The 6,000-nt window shown below is 48.4% G+C and overlaps 1 protein-coding gene across 8 annotated transcripts in view; it reads left to right on the top strand.

Moving 5' to 3' along the window:
• The first annotated feature begins 1,043 nt into the window (after positions 1 to 1,043).
• Positions 1,044 to 6,000, top strand: part of AMPH (amphiphysin) — a 136,604-nt gene continuing 131,647 nt past the window's right edge. For 3 of the 8 annotated variants that reach the window (XM_039548661.1, XM_039548660.1, XM_039548658.1), the window contains exon 1: positions 1,044 to 1,243. The gene's annotated coding sequence lies outside the window, so the exon portion shown is untranslated. Of the gene's footprint in view, positions 1,244 to 2,792; positions 2,897 to 6,000 lie in introns of those variants that run through there. The other 5 variants (XM_039548659.1, XM_039548662.1, XM_039548663.1 and 2 more) reach the window with 5 other exon arrangements.

Genomic DNA, 6,000 nt, shown 5'->3' with positions numbered 1-6,000 from the left:
GAAATACAAGGTCTCAGGAAACACAGCTGGACTTACTACATGTATGAGACATTTTCTTTCGGCAGGTAGAAGACCTTCTGATTTGTGTTTTGTACCAATCTGAAAAATCAATGAAAAGTACTATGAACATAAGACAGTTCCATATAGAAGGATACAGGCTCAGGCTAAGAGCATTGAGTTCCAGTGTTTCTCTTTGTATTGCTTTGCTGTGTTTGCAGCTGGATTCCTACTCTCCATATCAGGGAACTCCACGCTTCGCCAAACAACAGAAATAAATGCCAGGAGTGAATTTGGGGCTTGGTATCTAGGAAGGATGACTTTGCCAACCTTGAGTGACTGGTGCTGTGTGATCCTGTATTTAGAAGATTTTGGGGCGCTTGAGTGTCAGGGGAGGACAGAGGGTTTTGTTATGATTACCCTTCAGTTTTGACTTAAAGTTGTAATTTCAGAAATAAGATCAAAAACATGAAACCAGTCTGGGACCAGTTTATTGCTGTTGATTGCTACACTGAGACAGGAATGAAGAATGGATGGGAGGAGGATGTCGAGAGCAGCACAATGGCAAGTCAACGTGCACCACATTCAGAAGCACAGGCATGGTAACCCCAGAACAGCTGATGTGTGTGCCAGCAAGCCCAGCTCGGGCCGAGCTGGGGTGCAGGTCCCCTAACCGCAGAACCGATCTACTGCATGTGATGCCGCAGTCCCCAAACCGGTGAAAAGTGTTAAAGGAGCTTGGACCCGGGAGTGACTGACTTGGTGGAAACTTCTAGGGGAATAAGTAGGTGCCTAAGGTTCTCCGGCCGTACAAGGGGACTTGTGCCAGTAGTGCTTCAGCTGTGCTTCTAGAAATCATCGTCCCCATTATCTCTCCTGATGTGTTTTATTATCTAGAAGAATTGCCCCATCTCCAGGAGACAACGCTACCCGCCCTGCGGGGTCCCTACAGCCGCCTCCTCAGGGGCCGGGGGCGGTCGGAGCTGGGGGGGGCCCGCGGCTCACCTGAGGCGGCGGCGGTGGCCACGCCTCTCCCTGCTGTGTCTTTAAAGCCCTCCTCCTCCTCTTCCTCCTCCTCTCCATCCCTCCATCCTTGCCTTTCCGCTGCCGCTCGTAGCCACCGGGCTCTGCCTCGCCCGCCTTCTCTCCCCACCCTCCCTATCCCCGCTGCCAGCCATGGCCGACATGAAGACTGGCCTCTTCGCCAAAAAACGTCCAGAAACGCCTCAACCGCGCCCAGGAGAAGGTGCGCTCCGGGGCGGGGGAACCGCTGGGAAGGGGCGGAGGGGGAAGAAGGGTGCGGCGGCGGTGCCCGGGGTCCGCGAGAGGATGCGGCTCCGCTCGCGTCCAGCGCCCGCCGCTGCGGCTTCCCCTCTCCTTGCCCGCGGGGGCGCCGGGCCGGGGCCGGGGCCGGGGCCGGCGGTGTTATTACGTAACTGACCCATTTCACCGCGCCCGCGCTGCCCCTGCGCCCCGCCGGCCATTCGCCCCCGGCGGGGATGCGGCGCTGCGGATGCTGGCGGCGGCTGCCGCAGGCCCGAACCGGCCGCCGCTCCCTCGCCCTTGAGGCGGCGCGGGGCTGCCGGCGGGAGTGGCACCGCACCGCACCGCACCGCGGGCGGGGAAGCGCGGGCTCGGTTCGCCTCACTTCACCGCCCGCCGCCAGCCCTCCTAAGAGGATTGCCTTTCCTTTAATACCCGCGCCGGCTCATCCCCGGCTGCGGCGATCCGCCTTGCTGCAGCCGCGGCGTGACAGGCACCGCTGCGTGTGATGACGGGAGCCCGCGGGGGCCGGGGTGCTGGCGCGGCCCGCTGCTTCCTCAGCGGCTGCTGCGGTTCTGGGGAGCTTCTCGGGATGTCGTGAGGCTGGTCGAAATGTTCTGCAGCTGACAGCGTGTACTGCTTTGGAAAGTCGGTACCGATTTTAGCCTGGAAATGAACAACGGGAGAAGTCGGGGAGAATTTGCAGGAATTTCTGACCAAAGACGAGAGCCTTATTGGCCACTGTTTGTTTTGTTCATCTTCATTAATGAAAGCTGATAGCTGTATAAGTGTTCTGCACAAATAGCTCCTGTGAAGCTGTTGGGTGTCTCAAAACAGGATCATAGATACAGATATTAGGCCCAGCAGAAAAGCACTTGTCTATGACTGTATATAGCAGCCGTGTCTGCTGTTAGTACAGTTTGCAATAAAGCTGTTCCCAGCATGAATTTTGCAGACATAGTTGTCAGTAAGTGTTGCGAGTCATCCCTTTCGAGGGCTGATAAAGCCTTCATACCCCTCTAGCGCATATCCTGTATTGCTATGTACTTTGGTAATAGGGCTCTGGAGAATTAAGAGAGATTCTTTTATGAGCATATTTCTTATATTTCATTGCCTATAAATCCTCACTTTCTTTTTGGTCACACATTAACTTCTGTGGAGCTCCAGTGGCATAAAAAATGCAACAATTAATATGTACAAAAGTCATACATAATTGTGTTATTATTTAAGAATCTAATAGTTGAGGCTGTCACAGACTAGTGATTAATTTTCCCATTCAAATACTCCTGTATAGCTCACCAGGTTATAAAGTACTAGACTTCTCAACACTAAAGTCATGATGCATTTCCATTCTTGCAGGCTTGGACTGCAACTGCTTTCAAGTAAAACACATACACACTCTTTAATAGTTTGAAGAGATCTGATGATTTTATGGTGTGAGTTGACTTGAGTTGGTAGTTGGAGTAGAAGCCTAAAAATATTGTTTGTTTCCTTGTGTCTTTGTCAGTTATGATTAACCATCTGGAAAAGCACTGGTGCAAGTCTTAATCACATTTACTGCTTCAGGCTGTGTCTGTTCCAATGTGGGGGTCCTGCTCACAGAAATGTGTCCGCATACCAGGTAGAACACCTTAATGTGAGTACCTGAGGTACCCTGTACCTCTCAAAGACTGCTCATGCACCAGCCCCAGGACAGGTACCTTGATCCTGATGGGTGCCTTGGGTGCAAATCGAAGATGCTGTTGGGCTCTGATAGATGGTCTGCTCTACCTCCACTTTGGTGATCGACCATGCTAACAAAGGGAGAATTTGTCTGGTTTGATCTTCATGTATTGCAGTTAGGCATCTGGCAATTTTGGCTTCTTTATAGTATCTGTGGTGGTAATCTCTTATGTCAGTGGTCTAAAAGTTGATTATTTACAAGATGTTAGTGGCCTTACACAGAGTAGGTTGTAGTACCAGTGGTCGGACACAGAGCAGGGCACAGGATCATGTAGCTCCGTATCCATGCCTCCTCCTTCCTGGTACATGTATTGTTATTGCATGAGCTGTGCATGTGTACTCTTTCATGTCTACATGTCTGGTTAGCTTTGAGTTCCTTTCTGTCTATACAACAAAAAATCCTTCATTATTTTTGCTAAAACTTTACTCAAAAAAAAGAGGTTCCCAAATGGGAATGATTGAGTTTTGTTTATTTGTTTTGGGTACTTGATGACAACAAGTAAATTTTATTGAGGAGATGAAAATGTATGATTTGTCTGATTCTTGATGGTGTGAATAGGATGGCATTGTGACAGGTGTGTAATATCACACTGGCTTAAAGAGATTTTAAATACACTGACTTGTTTTTATCTTGATGCTTCTATCGGATTTGTGCACCTTCAGTTTACTGACTGTGTCCTTATAGATCAATGTTTTTATAAAGCATTTTCACATCATTTTCTATTATTTATTGAAGCAACATATGTATTAAAAACATGGAGTGGCTCTAAGACATAGACCTTCATTTTGGATTTCAGTAAAGTTTTTGATACTGTCTCTCACAGGATCCTGCTGGATGAAATGTCCAGCCCACAGGTGGATAAACACAGCATGCAGTGGATGAGCAAGTGGCTCATGGGTTGGTATCAAAGCGTTTCAGTGAGTGGGGTGACAGACTGGTGAGCTCTCACTAGTGGGGTTCTACATGGCTTCATCCTCAGCCCAGTGCTCTTCAACATCTTCACAAATTACTTGGATGCAGGACTGTAAGGGATACTAAGAAAGTTCACAGATAATAGAAAACTGGGAGGAGCTGTTGACTCTGTTGAAAGCAGAGAGGGCCTGAAGAGAGACCTTGGCAAATCAAAGGGCTGGGCAATCACCAACCATATGAAGTTCAGCAAGAGAAAGTGCCAGATTCTGCACTTGGGATGGGACGACCCTGGATGTACAGACAGACAGACTGGGGAACAAGATGCTGGAGAGCAGCACCACAGAAAGGGACCTGGGGGTCCTGGCTGACAAAAAGTTAAATGTGAGTCAGCAGTGCCCGCACAGCCAGGAGGGCCAACCATGTCCTGGGTGCATCAGGCACAGCATCAGCAGCCAGGCAAGGGAGGGGCTTGTCCCGCTCTGCTCTGCACTGGTGCAGCTTCACCTTGAGTCCTGTGTGCAGTTTGGGTGCCACAATATAAGAAAAATATTAAGCTATTATAGAGCACTCTAAAAGAGAGTTAACAAAGGTCATGAAGGGCCTTGAGGGGAAGCTTTGAGTATGAGGAGCGGCTGAGGTCACTTGGTCTCTTCAGCCTGGAGAAGAGATTGAGGGGAGACCTTATAGCAGTCTGCAACTTATTCATAAGGGGAAGAAGGGTAGACACTGATCTTTTCTCTGTTGTGCCCAGTGACAGGACCCAAGGGAATGGCCTGAAGTTGTGTCAGGGGAGTTTAGGTTGGATATTAGAAAAAGGTTCTTCCCCAGAGGGTGGTGGTTGGGCACTGGAACAGGCTACCCAGGGAAGCGATCACAGCACCAAGCCTGACAGAGTCCAAGAAGCATTTGGACAATGCTCTTGGGTTCATGGTGTGACTCTTGGGGATGGTCCTGTGCAGGGCTGAGAGTTGGACTCAGTTATTGTTGTGGGTCCCATCCAACTCAGTTTATTCTGTGATTCTCTGATTCATTTATGGAAAATATTTTTCTAATGATGTTATCATTATCTTCAGTTCCTTGCTGTCTAGGAGAAATTTGAGTTGTACAGTGTAGGTAGTGTGTGTGTCTTGGCACTATTTCTATGACAAAAGCTAAATAACCAGAAAATCTCATATTGGGCAAATCTCTGTCTTGCATTAGAAGTGTTAAATCTGAGAGTTATATGGAAATAATAATTGGACACTCTATTTTTCACATCATCCAGGTGATGGTGCTTTATGTGGTACCACATGCCCTGGCACCCTGATTTTGAAACAATGAATGTGCCATCTATTAAAATACTCTGGTCATCACATTTCTTCAATGATTTTTGCCCCAAAATGCAGGAAGTATGGACATGCTGAGCCTGCAGTATCTGTTAAAATCTGCCAAAAGTCAGCTGAAGAATCTGGATTAAAGTTTTAAAAAGACCAGATTGATTTAGGAGACTACATCCCAGACATAAAAGTTAATGAAATGCCAATGTGTTTAAAATGAAACCAGAACAGATGTTTTGGTAGCCAAGGCTGACTGAGTCAATTCTAAGGACAAGATTACTTGAATGAAAAGGCTGAATTTGTATCCCCAGATTTATCTGGAAAATTCCGTTTAAGCTGATAACCCAATGTATAACACTTGTTATCTCCTTGTCCTCTCTTCTATAACCCAACAACTCTAGTTGAATAGGATAGTGCAGCTGGAAGAGACCTACAATGACCATCTAGTCCCACTGACTGAGCACTTCAGGGCTGACCAAAGTTAAAGCATGGCTTTAAGGGTACTGTCCAAATGCCTCTTCAGGACTGAGAGGCATGGCTGGGGGATGCATCAGCCACCTCTCCAGGAAGCCTATTCCAGGTTTTGGCCACCCTCTGGGTAAGGAAGTGTTTCCTCATGTCAAGTCTGAACTTCCCCTGATGGGCACAACTTTGAACTATTCCCCATGTGTCCTGGCAGTGGGAGAGGACGAAGAGCTCAGCACCTCCCTCACCACTTCCCCTCCTCAGGAAGCTGTAGAGAGCAGTGAGGTCACCCCTCAGCCTCATCCTATCCAGACCAGACAAGCC

The sequence above is a fragment of the Corvus cornix genome, chromosome 2 (assembly GCF_000738735.6).
Source record: "Corvus cornix cornix isolate S_Up_H32 chromosome 2, ASM73873v5, whole genome shotgun sequence".
In the NCBI taxonomy this organism is placed as follows: domain Eukaryota; kingdom Metazoa; phylum Chordata; class Aves; order Passeriformes; family Corvidae; genus Corvus; species Corvus cornix.
This window is presented reverse-complemented; position numbering and strand designations above follow the sequence as displayed.